At 43.0% G+C, this 11,524-nt stretch overlaps 1 long non-coding RNA gene across 1 annotated transcript; it reads right to left on the reverse strand.

Annotated features, from left to right (window-relative positions):
- Positions 1 to 2,866: 2,866 nt before the first annotated feature.
- LOC129619405 (uncharacterized) lies at positions 2,867 to 11,303 on the reverse strand. The gene is made up of 3 exons (XR_008697863.1): positions 11,164 to 11,303; positions 5,363 to 5,434; positions 2,867 to 3,653 (listed from the first exon to the last, which is right to left on the reverse strand). It is a non-coding gene; the product is annotated as an uncharacterized LOC129619405 (long non-coding RNA).
- Between the last annotated feature and the right edge of the window lie 221 nt (positions 11,304 to 11,524).

Genomic DNA, 11,524 nt, shown 5'->3' on the forward strand with positions numbered 1-11,524 from the left:
AGACATGGGTTCAATTCCCATGTAGGGAAGATCCCCTGGAGGAGGGCAGCAAAACCCACTCCAGTATTCTCGCCTGCAGAATCCCATGGACAAAGGAGCCTGATGGGCTACAGTCCATACGGTCACAAGGAGTGGGACTCGACTAAAGCGACTTAGCAGGCATGCAAGGTCTTGAAGGTTGTTTTCTCCTTTGAGTGTTTTTTTTTTTTAAACCCAGCAGAAAACTGTTTTAAGAGCCAAATATATTGTCTTGTAGATTAGGCTTCTTTCTAGTATCCCGGGTGGCAAATATTGCTAAATAGTCTTAGGTTCATATATAGAGTACTGTGTAAATTCCTTTATCAACTCACTTTTGAGAAATAATTGCTGAGCTTCACATTTTAGTATCTGTTGATACCATTTACAGCAGCCCATCCTCATATTGCATTTTTAATTTTTCCTACTGATAATAATAGTATAGCTTTAACGAGCCCTAGCTGTATACCAGACACTGTACCATACTCTTTACGTGAAGTATTTTATTTGATCTCACTACAACCCAATGAGGGAGGGTACTGTTGTCATGGCCATTTTACAGGTGAGTAAACTGACTTTGGGGAAGTTAAATTACTTATCCTCTGACAAAGCCTGAAACTCATCAAGCCAAGTTTTGAATCTAGGGAATTCTTTTCCCAAAGTCCACCTGCTTAACCACCATGCTGTGTTAGTGCCATTTATCATCCACACGTATCAACTGTTTTTTTCTTGCGGTCATGCTGTAAGAATCTTTGAACAGTTATTTTATGGTGAGTGATTGTCATCAAATCTGGCAGCCATATTCTGCTATAGCATCATCTATAAAGTATTTTCAAAACAGGTATGGTCATGGGTCTTTTACTTGTAAAACTGCTGTGTTTCTGTGTTTTTAAACCTGTTTTGAGTCACTTCCATAGATGCTGGTGAGATAGAAGAACACGAGTTTTGGAGTCAGATGCTTTGCTTATGTGGCCCAAGCTGGACATTAATCTCTAAGCTACAGTTTGCACATCTTTAAAGGGGAAGTGTTCATGCTACCTTCTCACTCCCCAGGATTATGTTCTGGCCAAACAAGCTAGTGGATGTGAGAAATGCTTTGAGAATGATGGAGTGATATAGACATTATTATTATTTAATGAAGTGCAGTTGATTTACAATATTGGGTTAGTTTTAGGTACACAGCCCAGTGAGTCAGTTTTTTTTTCCCCAAATGATGTCCCATTTTGAGTTATTAAAAGGTATTTACATCATTATTTTATAACTTTCATTTCTATACAAAGTTTCTGACTAGTTTCACTATAATTCACAATCACAAAGTCTCCAAGTGGCCTTCAGCCCTGCCTGGTGAGCCCACCACACGCTCCACGTCGCGGAGCTTTCCCATTCGCCGAAATGACCGTTTTACATGGTCGCTCTTCACAGGATACGCACCCCAGTTTTAGCTGGGGACCTTGCCTCCTTCACTTCCTCAAGAAAGCTGCAGCAACCCAAAGGGCCTCCCTCATCACATCGCCACCGTAAGACCACACTGTGTTCTCAGGGCTTCCTTCCGGTCACCAGGGATCAAGTCTTCCTCTCTCTAGGGACTATCCACCCTCCGGGGCCCATCTCTCCTCGTGCTTCTCAGGGACTTTGTTTCTCCAGTTTTTCCTTCTCTTCGGCTCCATTCATTTCACTTCCTCTACCAGAGTGTGATCCTGTGCCTCCCATATTAAAAAATAGAAAAAACAACTCCCTCAGGACACGTTTTCACATAGCCCCTTCCCTGCTTCTCTGCTCTCCCTAGAAAACTGTTAACACACTCTCCTGGTTCTGCTGCCTGTTTTCTGGCTGCCTCTTGTCCAAACTTGCTGCTCTTTCATCAGATTTGCTTCATTTTTCTGAACCTCCGAGGACTAGGGTTTGTGCAGTGACCACTAGTCTTCCATATCCTCATACATTCTCTAAGGAGTCTCATACAGTGTCACGACTTGGGAAAAACTCTGATGCTCTTGTGTGGTACCATTCTTTCTCATTTAACCTTGCCTACCCAGGTCAGGTCTTTGTGTTTTTGAAATATACCAAGCTCATTCTCAGAACCTGGAAGTTTTTTTCTCTCCCTGGAATGTTCTTTCCCTCAACTTTGTGTTTATTTCACTTGGTTTTTCCTCAATGGTCAGATATTGACTTCAAGGTCACCTGCTCAAAGACACCTTCCCTGAACACTCCCAGCCTCTCTCTCTCTCCATCCAGTATTTAACTCTTTGCAAATACCTACCACTCCATGTGTTTCTTATTTGTGTGTTATCTTTGTTGTTGTTTAGTTGCTAAGTTGTATTCGACTATTTAGTGACCCCATGGACTGTAGCCCTGCCAGGCTCATCTGTCCATGTGATTTCCCAGGCAAGAATACTACAGTGGATTGCCATTTCTCCGGGGGATTTTCCCTACCCAGGGATCAAACCCACATATCCTGCACTGGCAGGCAGGTTCTTTACTGCTCAGCCACCTGGGAAGCCCATGTTATTTTATGCCCCCATTAAACTGTCAACTTACCAGAGCAGGTATTTCTTTACATTCACAGCTACATCCTTTGTGCCCAGAATCGTGCTGGCTCAATAAATAGATTCTGAGTGAAGCTGAGTGTTTGTTGTGTATTTGGATAATGTTAGATGTTACTCCCATATTGAAATAAATCTCCCAGTAATAGAATCTGCCTCTTATCAGTCATGAGTACCCTTTCCTATATAACTCTAGGGTTTTCTGTCTTGGGGATCATTCTGGTTACATTCAGAACAATGGATATTTTGTTCCATTTCCTATTTTCTGGGAAGCCAAAGCTCATTAAGCCCCTTCCCCATTAAGACCCTTGGGACCAAAGCAATTACTAGAAGGACAATGGGTATTATGTGCTCCTACACTTCTCAGAAATGATGCCTGCATCTCATAAATGGCAGGACCAGGATCTGCAGTGATTATTTTTATTCTCATTGTTTTGACACTACAGATGAAATAACTTCATATGCCAGTTCCTAAGAGCCATACAAGAGCCATAGTTGTCCTAAGTTGGCACCAGGAGAGAAGTTCGATCCTGCTGTCTTCTGCCAACTCCGAGTGGGGCCTCAGATTTGCCATTTGAATTCTCCCTGGCAGCCGCTTCGCTTTGAATTTAGAGAGTGGTGCTTTCAACTTTGTGAATGAAACGTGGGGCCAGCAGAGTCAGAAGCCCGGGCCTCCTTCCCGCTGGCACCCAGTCTTCATGGTTTCCTGTGTTAGTTGCCTTCATGAGCAGCAGAAACTCGAAGGACAATGCCATGTAAAAGAGACACTTGATCTGTTCCATGAAACTCGGACCTATCCTCATCTTTCATGCACGCCAGGAGGCCCTGTCAATAGGACTGCCCTTCAAAACTGCCCCCAGATGCTCAGGAATATTGCATCTCCCTGTTAACCTACATAAAGGGAGGATGGGATAAATGTGTGCTGACGTTAAAAAAAAAAAATACAAGTGTCTCTCAGTGTTTGCAATCTCAGAGAGGTCGGTGTTGCTGCAGATTTGCCGGAACAGATGTGCACGGTGAGAGGGTGCTGCCTGGAGACTCCGCTGGGCAGATGGATTCATTACACCACCTAATGAAAAGCAGTGACTCAACTGTGGCCTGAGGAAAGGAAGGTTAGAGTCATATAGAAGATCCAGGCACTTGGACACATGTGCACACAGAGATATGCAGATGGAGGAATGACAGGATGGGCCAGGTGAGAGATGCTTGTGATCCTCTGAAGTTGGCCAGAGAGCTCTGCCTGCATCCAGTTTATGTCCAGACCTGCTGCTGCATGGGAGCCAGCATAGCAGGGTACCATGACCAGCAATAGTCACTACACATTATACAAACCCATGATGAAACGATAGATGGGAATAGGCTGAAATAGATGTAGACAGGTACAGCCTGGTGGCATCCTGCTTCCTAATAATTACCAGCTGGCCACCTTGGGCATTTTAATTAACTGCCTAAGCTTCAGCTTGCATGCTCCTGCTTAGTTGCTAAGTTGTGCCTGATTCTTTGCAAACCTATGGACTGTAGCCCACCAGGCTCCTCTGTCCATGGGACTTTTCCAGGTAAGAATACTGGAGCGGGTTGCCATTTCCTCCTCCAGAGGATCTTCCTGACCCAGGATTCAAACCCACATCTCCTGCATATCCTACTTGACAGGCGAGTTCTTTACCACTGAGCCACCTGGGAAGCCCAAGGTGGAGCTTGGGAGGTAATGAAGGTAGTAACAGTATCCATCTCATAGGGTTAATGTGAGGGTTAAAGGTCAGGATATACAAAAACCTTAAGGCTTGAGAAACACTGAGCTTGCCCATTTCTGGACAAAGCTTCTACCAATTCCAAAGGTAATAAATGAATCCCACTGTATCTGTCACCCTGACTTCCCAGCCCGTGCACTATTTGAACATCTGCCTGCAAAAACACATACCAGCATTTTTAGCAGTTCCTCCACAAGTTGCTGTTTGCTCCATAAGCCCAATCTTTCAACCCGAAGGCAGTTCACTGGATTTTATGAACAAGGGCAAAACAGAGATGAGAGACCATCCTTTCTAACACTGAGGAGTGTTATTCACGTGTCAACTGACCCGAGTCTCAATCACAGCACTGTCATTGCTGAATAATGTTGTAGACAGATAGGAATTTAGTACACTGCCCTGGGGTAGGGAGCATGGTGATCTCCAGACAATGAAAGCAAGGAGTTAGATCATACACTTCTCCTGCCTCGTTCTGAAGTTTTGTTGCTAATGATGCTTAAATTGTCCGGCCTGTAAGTTGAATGGCCAGTAAAATATTTTAAAATAAAGTTTTAAATGACTTGTATTTGTTGCATAAAGACATTTCCAGAAAGGTTAAATGTATTGTTCGGGGCTGCAATAAGTTCACAAGTTTCTTAAATCCTGAACCTACACATGGTTTAGAAGTAGTATTAGTAATAATAATCATTGTAATTGTAATAGCAATTATCAGGATTTAAGTCACCATTTCTTTGCAAATATTACTGCCAGATATTAAGAGTCAGATAGTATTTCCATTTTTACCTTCCAGAGAACTAAGATCTGGCTCCTGATATGGTGACCATGATTAAACCTCAGTAACAGCTCAACCTGTCAAACCACCCAACATACACACACATGCACTGATATTAAATTTGGGTTCACTGCTAAATGGGCTAAAAATAAGAATAACTTCAGTCAAATGCAACCACATCAGAGAGTTCACACTAAAAAAGTCACTTTCAGAAAAGGAATGCACTGAAAGGTCAGATGGAAATTTCCCCTTCCCACCCCCAAGTGCTCAAAGAGTGAATAAATATATACCTCTCTATTAGGCCAAGGATCTTCAAGGAGGTGGCTGTGGGCAAAAATCATGACTCCTTTGATCTGTATAAACTGTTTTAAAAAGAAACATGAAAATAAGTGCAAGGATTCAGTGAGGTGGGAGCGAGGTGATTTTCCACCATCTGAGGTCAAGGGTAGAGGATGTCATTTATTTCCTATATAAACCTCAAAGTCAACTTTCCAAAATAGAAAAAAAGAATTAAAAGTGGAGTTGCGTGCATTGACTCTCAGGCCCTATATGATTTTTCTGTTCTCTTTGTTGGCATTATCCATGCAAGTTAACTTACCACTCATAAAAAGTGATGAGAAAAACTAGACAATGTCTTCAGTAAGCCCACATTGTTCTAACGGTCATTCACTTTTCCTCGATAATTTTGACTTTGTTAATAAAGCTTAGGCGATAGTATTGTGCTGGAGAAGGAAATGGCAACCCACTCCAGTGTTCTTGCCTGGGAAATCCCATGGACAGAAGAGCCTGGAGGGCTACAGTCCATGGGATCACAAGAGTTGGACACCGCTTGGCAACTAAACCACCACCAGCAATAAGCATTGTACTTTGAGGTAAATGTTAAACTAGACCAACCCACCTGTGGGCAGCCATTCTTTTCTAGGAAGTGAAGCGAATAATTAGAAAAACGGAGAAACATTTCCACAGCCCTTGCTTCCTGCTTTCCCTTCCTTCTTTCTGTGTAGTTTCCTCACACAAAGTACTTTCTTTGATGTGTGTACTTAATGAGGAGCCTTATCTCTTGCCCTGAAATAATCAACCAGGTGAAGGGAGTTCTCTGTTTTAATTTTGTCTCTCAGAGCACTGCTTTTGTCTTTTTCCCTTTTTCTATTCTCTCTTTCAAAAGAGTTGGTGGAACATTTCAAATGTGTTATGTTAATACAGAGCAGTAAAAATGCGTGTTCCAATTGTTTCATTCTGCCATCTTGAGTGAAAATCCAATCTGATAAATGTTTTCAAATGGCCGTTTATCTATAACGCAACACTAAAAGCATTAAATATAAGATGAACCCAAATGAGTTCTATGGGGGGAAAAAGCACCAACTTATTCAGAGTTTTATCTATTTCTTATTTCAGCTAAACATTCATTGCCTTGCCCCCTTCCTCCTCACATTTTCCATCTCCACAGGATGGACATTAACTCTTAATGTTTGAGGAAACCAACTTAGGTACAGCACAATTTCATCTTATCCAAAGTTTTTCTCAATTTTTGACTGTCCCACGTGGCATGTGGGATCCTAGTGAGCTTTCCCCTGCACTAGAACCTCAGAGTCTTAACCACTAGACCACCATGGAAGACCCTGTCTGCAGTTTTGCTTTCTGAGGTTTCAGTTATTCACAGTCAACCATGGTCCAAAATATTAAGTGGAAAATTCCAGAAATAAAGAACAAGTCTTTTTTTCTTCAGATTTCTTTTTTTTTTAACTTTTTATTTTATGTTGGAGTATTGTTGATTTACAACATTATGTTAGTTTCGTGTGTAAATTGCATTCTGTTCAGACAGGCATGAAGGAATCTTGTACCCAGTCACAGTGAATCATCTCTTTGTTCGGTGCATCCCCACGCTGTATTCTCTACCCACCCATTAGTCACTAAGTGGCCATCTGGGTTGTCAGATCAACTGTCGTGGTATTGCAATGCTTGTGTTCAAGTGACCCTTACAGCTTTTGTTACAACTAGTATAGTGTCATGATTGTTCTATTTTACTATTAGTTATTGTTAATCTCTACTGTCCCTAATTTAACATTTTTTAAATTTATTTTTGACTGTGCTGGGTGTTCACTGCTGCTCAGGATTTTCTCTAGCTGCGGTGAGCAGGGGCTGCTCTCTAGCTGCAGTGCCCAGGTTTCTTACTGCATTGGCTTCCCCTGTTGTGGAACATGAGCTCGAGGGCGAGTGGTTCCCAGGCTCGAGAGCGCAGGCTCAGTAGTTGTGGCACAGCGGCTCAGTTATCCCCAGGCTGTGGAATCGTCCCAGATCAAGGACTGAACCCATGTCTTCCGGCATTGGCAGGTGAATTCTTTACCACAGAGCCACCAGGTAAGCCCCCCCCCGACCCCACCCCACCTAATTTAACTTTATCATAGGTATGTAAGTATAGGAAAAAACATGACATATATAGATAGGGTTTATCTACATATGTCAGGTGTATTCAAGGTTTAAGGCATCCACTGGGGGTCTTGGAATGTATTTCTTGAGGATAAAGAGGGGCTACTGTATTTTATTTTTGTAACTTTACAGTAACTCAGTAATGCAATTTATAGCATCTACAAGAAACCCTCCATGTTCTAATCAATTGCAGCTCTTCCGCTCCAAGTACCAGCACCAGACGTTATGTTTCCCACGAGCCTTTGATTAACACAGCACCAGTGCCCCAGACAGAAACTGAAAAAGCAGCAAAGACATAAAACTTTTTTTTTTTTTCCAGCACCAATTTAATGTTGGTCTATCAGAAAGAAATTGCACGGAGAAGTTGACTATCATCAGGCTCTTTGAGACTGATGTGAGTTTTCCACTTGAAGGATTCTAAGCACTCAGAATGTCATGTGTAACCTCAAAACATCCTATGCAGTGGCCTGGTTCTCAGAGACTGGGTTCAAGGAGTTCTATCTTTCAAAATCAAGCTGGAGCTGGAGGCCTGGGAAGGGCTGTGACTGTGCTCTGAAAGAACTTTGTCCAAGGTATGTCAGGAAAGAAACTTCACATGGCCTAGGGAACATCAGGAACCTCTCGTGCTATTTCAGAGTAAGAAAACCCCACTGCCATATGACTCGCACACTAGAACCTTCTGGCCATAGACACAAACACTTGTACAAAGTAATCTGACCATTCAAGACAAGCTTTTGGTGAATTCAGACTTGAGCACTGCATTTAGAATAATTTAACCTGAAATTGTTTTTCATTTGATTCCACTTTTCAAAGAAAAGGAGTCTGGGATTAAAAAACATAACCTTCAAGCTCCACACTGAAATAAAGTCATGTATTTTACTAAATAAATATAATCAAGACCATGCAAAAATCAAAATTGTTTCCAGGTTGTAACTACTATTGCTTGTCTACCTGTTTTGGCTGAGTGACAAAGCATTGATGCTTTCAAACTGTGGTGCTGGAGAAGTCTCTTGAGAGTCCCCTGGACTGCAAGGAGATCCAACCAGTCCATCCTAAAGGAGATCAGTCCTGGGTGTTCATTGGAAGGAATGATACTGAAGCTCCAATGCTTTGTCACCTGATATGAAGAGCTGACCCACTGGAAAAGACCCTGATGTTGGGAAAGACTGAGGGCAAAAGGAGAAGGGGGCAACAGAGGATGAGATGGTTAGATAGCATCACCAACTCAATGAACATGAATTTGAGCAAACTCCAGGAGACAGTGAAGGACAGAGGAGACTGGCGTGCTTCAGTTCATTCATGCAGTCACAAAGAATCAGACAAAACTTATCAACTGAGCAACAACAAAACCTGTTTCTGGCTCAAACCCTTAATGCCTGTTACCAAAGCACAGGTAGAGAATCGGTATGCTCGTCTAAGGATAGGGAGGAACCTTAAGGTGTGAAGAGAAGACAAACTGGGAAAGACAAATGCCCAATTTTAAAGCATATGGTCAGACTCTGTGTACAGCCCTGACTTTTAGCACAAGACTGTAAAATAATAATTATATATGTATTTGTTGTAGTGGTTATTTAGTCACCAAGTCGTGTCTGACTCTTTTGCAGCCCCATGGACTGTAAATCAATAACAACAATCCCTCCATCTATACTTTGTTGTTGTTCAGTCGCTAAGTCATGTCCAACTCTTTGTGGATCCATCAATACTAAGTCAGATCAATTATCTTCATGAACTCATCACCACTGACTGCTGTTGCCTCTCTTTTACACGCTCACTCTCCCATCTCCCTCCAAGTCTTTCCACTTCTTCCTTTGCTCCACCCTTTTTTCCATATTCCAAGGCCAACGCTGTTATTACACTAAACTTGATCAAGTCACCATTGCCCTATGTTGTCTGACTGCCTCTAGTCTTTTTCCAATCGATCCTATTGTTGTTGTGTTAGTAACTCAGTCGTGTCCAACTCTCTGCAACACCATGGACTATAGTGCACCAGGCTCCTCAGTCCATGGAATTTTCCAGACAAGAATACTGGAGTGGGTAGCATTCCCTTTTCCAGGGGATCTTGCAGACCCAGGGATCAAACATGAGTCTCCTGCATTGCAAGCAGATTTTTTTTTTTTTAACCATCTGAGCCACCAAGGAAGCCAACCCAATCTATCATACATCCCCTCGTTGAGCTATTTTCTTAAAATGCCATGTTTTCATCATGTTAGCTCCGTGCATAAGAACCAACAAGGACTTGTCATAGCTCACAATCTTCAGTGTGGTGTTCAAGAGCTCTTCTCCATCTGGCTCTGCTCTCATCCTTACAGCATCACTCCCCATCACTCCCTTTGAGGGAACGGCCTCCCTCCCATAGTCTGTTAGGATGTTTTCCATTGAAAGTGTGTCAACCTGAGATTCTAAGTGTTCACTTCTGCTGGGAAAGGGGGGAAGAGATTGAAAGAGGCTGAGCTGCGAAAGAGCAGACATTCTTTGGATTTTAAATCCATCAGATGTCTTTGCAAATGAACTGGGGGTAGAGATGCCTCCCTCTCAGATTGGAAAGGGGAATTCAGTGGGGGTGTTGTGTTGGGGTGGGTCTTAGAAACAGAGCCTTCTGCTGGCTTAAGGCTGGGACTGGGCTTGAGGCACATGGCTCCACTGCCTGTCTGCAGGGAAGGAAGTCGATGTCAGCTCAGTTGCCTACTCAGAATCATGGATGGAGACAGAGTCAAGCATTACAACCTTAACAAAATGCGAGTGAATACACTTCAGGTAGAATTCTCAGTGCCAGGTCCAATGGGAAGCCTTCTCTGACCATATGTCCTGTCTGTACAACTTCACCTGAGCCCTTGTAGCATCCCTTGTGACCTGAACCAGAGCTCTGAACTCACGGAAGGTGAGTCTCTGTTTTCTCACCTGTCTCCTCCACTCCTAAGTATACTCGTCACATAATGTCTGGTGTGTGGGGCAGCTCCATAAGTGAAGCCAAGCTGTTCTGAAAGTAAAAGCCAGGGCAAGAGTAAAGTAGATTGGAAGCTTTCCTTGTGAGTGGGACTTTGTCATTCACATCTTCCCTCCACAGAGCATAGATCTGGACCACACACAAAGAAGGTACTCACTGAGTGAGTCAGTGACCGATAAGCCAATGCCAATTTAAAAAAATTAATTAATTAATTTTAATTGGAGGATAATTACTTTACAATATTGTGGTGGTTTTTGCCATACATCGACATGAATCAGCCACAGGTATACATGTGTCCCCCCATCCTGAATCCCCCTCCCACCTCCCTCCCTACCCCACCCCTCTGGGTTGTCCCAGAGCACTGGCTTTTGGGTTCCCTGCTTCATGCATCGAACTTGCACTAGTCATCTACTTTACATATGGTAATATACATGGTTCAAAGCCATTTGTAAAAATAGTTATTGGACCCTTGTATTTCTTTCTCAGATTAAATGTGAAAGTCCAACACTGTGACTATTGTAATTCTAAGAGCTTTGTTTTCAAAACTAATCATTAAAATGATGCCAATCAAATTTTCAGACATGCAGCTTTAGTGCAACTTTCTCAGAGCACAGACAGATACGTTTAGCCTTCTATATCAGCCACACGTGACTCGGGAGCATTTGCAAAGTTGCTGTGACTTCTAGACGGGGCTACAGCAGCACCACAGAGCCCCCCTACCTGGACGTGTTGCTGGTGAGGGGAGGGGTCTGCCATCGCCTTTCTGTGTACACACTGCTCTCTGAGGCACACGTGCTCTTGTTTAAAACACAGCTTAGACTGCTGGGCGGGAAAATCCTAGCCTGCGGGGTCCAACTTCAAAAACTGAAAAAAAAGAGAACTCCCAACCCTGGTTTCCACTTCGGCCTTAACTAGCTCCTATTGTGCTCCATATGGCAGGACATGTGTTTCTCACCACACAAATTTAAAACATCTGAAAATAATATTTTCCTGATTGAGCAGCCATTAGGGATGAGGCAGCATTTTCTGAGCGAGAGCTTGAGTCAGTGGCAAATCTAAGAGGCAGCAACCCAAGCACAAG

Source organism: Bubalus kerabau, chromosome 9 (genome assembly GCF_029407905.1).
Source record: "Bubalus kerabau isolate K-KA32 ecotype Philippines breed swamp buffalo chromosome 9, PCC_UOA_SB_1v2, whole genome shotgun sequence".
NCBI classification, from domain to species: Eukaryota; Metazoa; Chordata; class Mammalia; order Artiodactyla; family Bovidae; genus Bubalus; species Bubalus kerabau.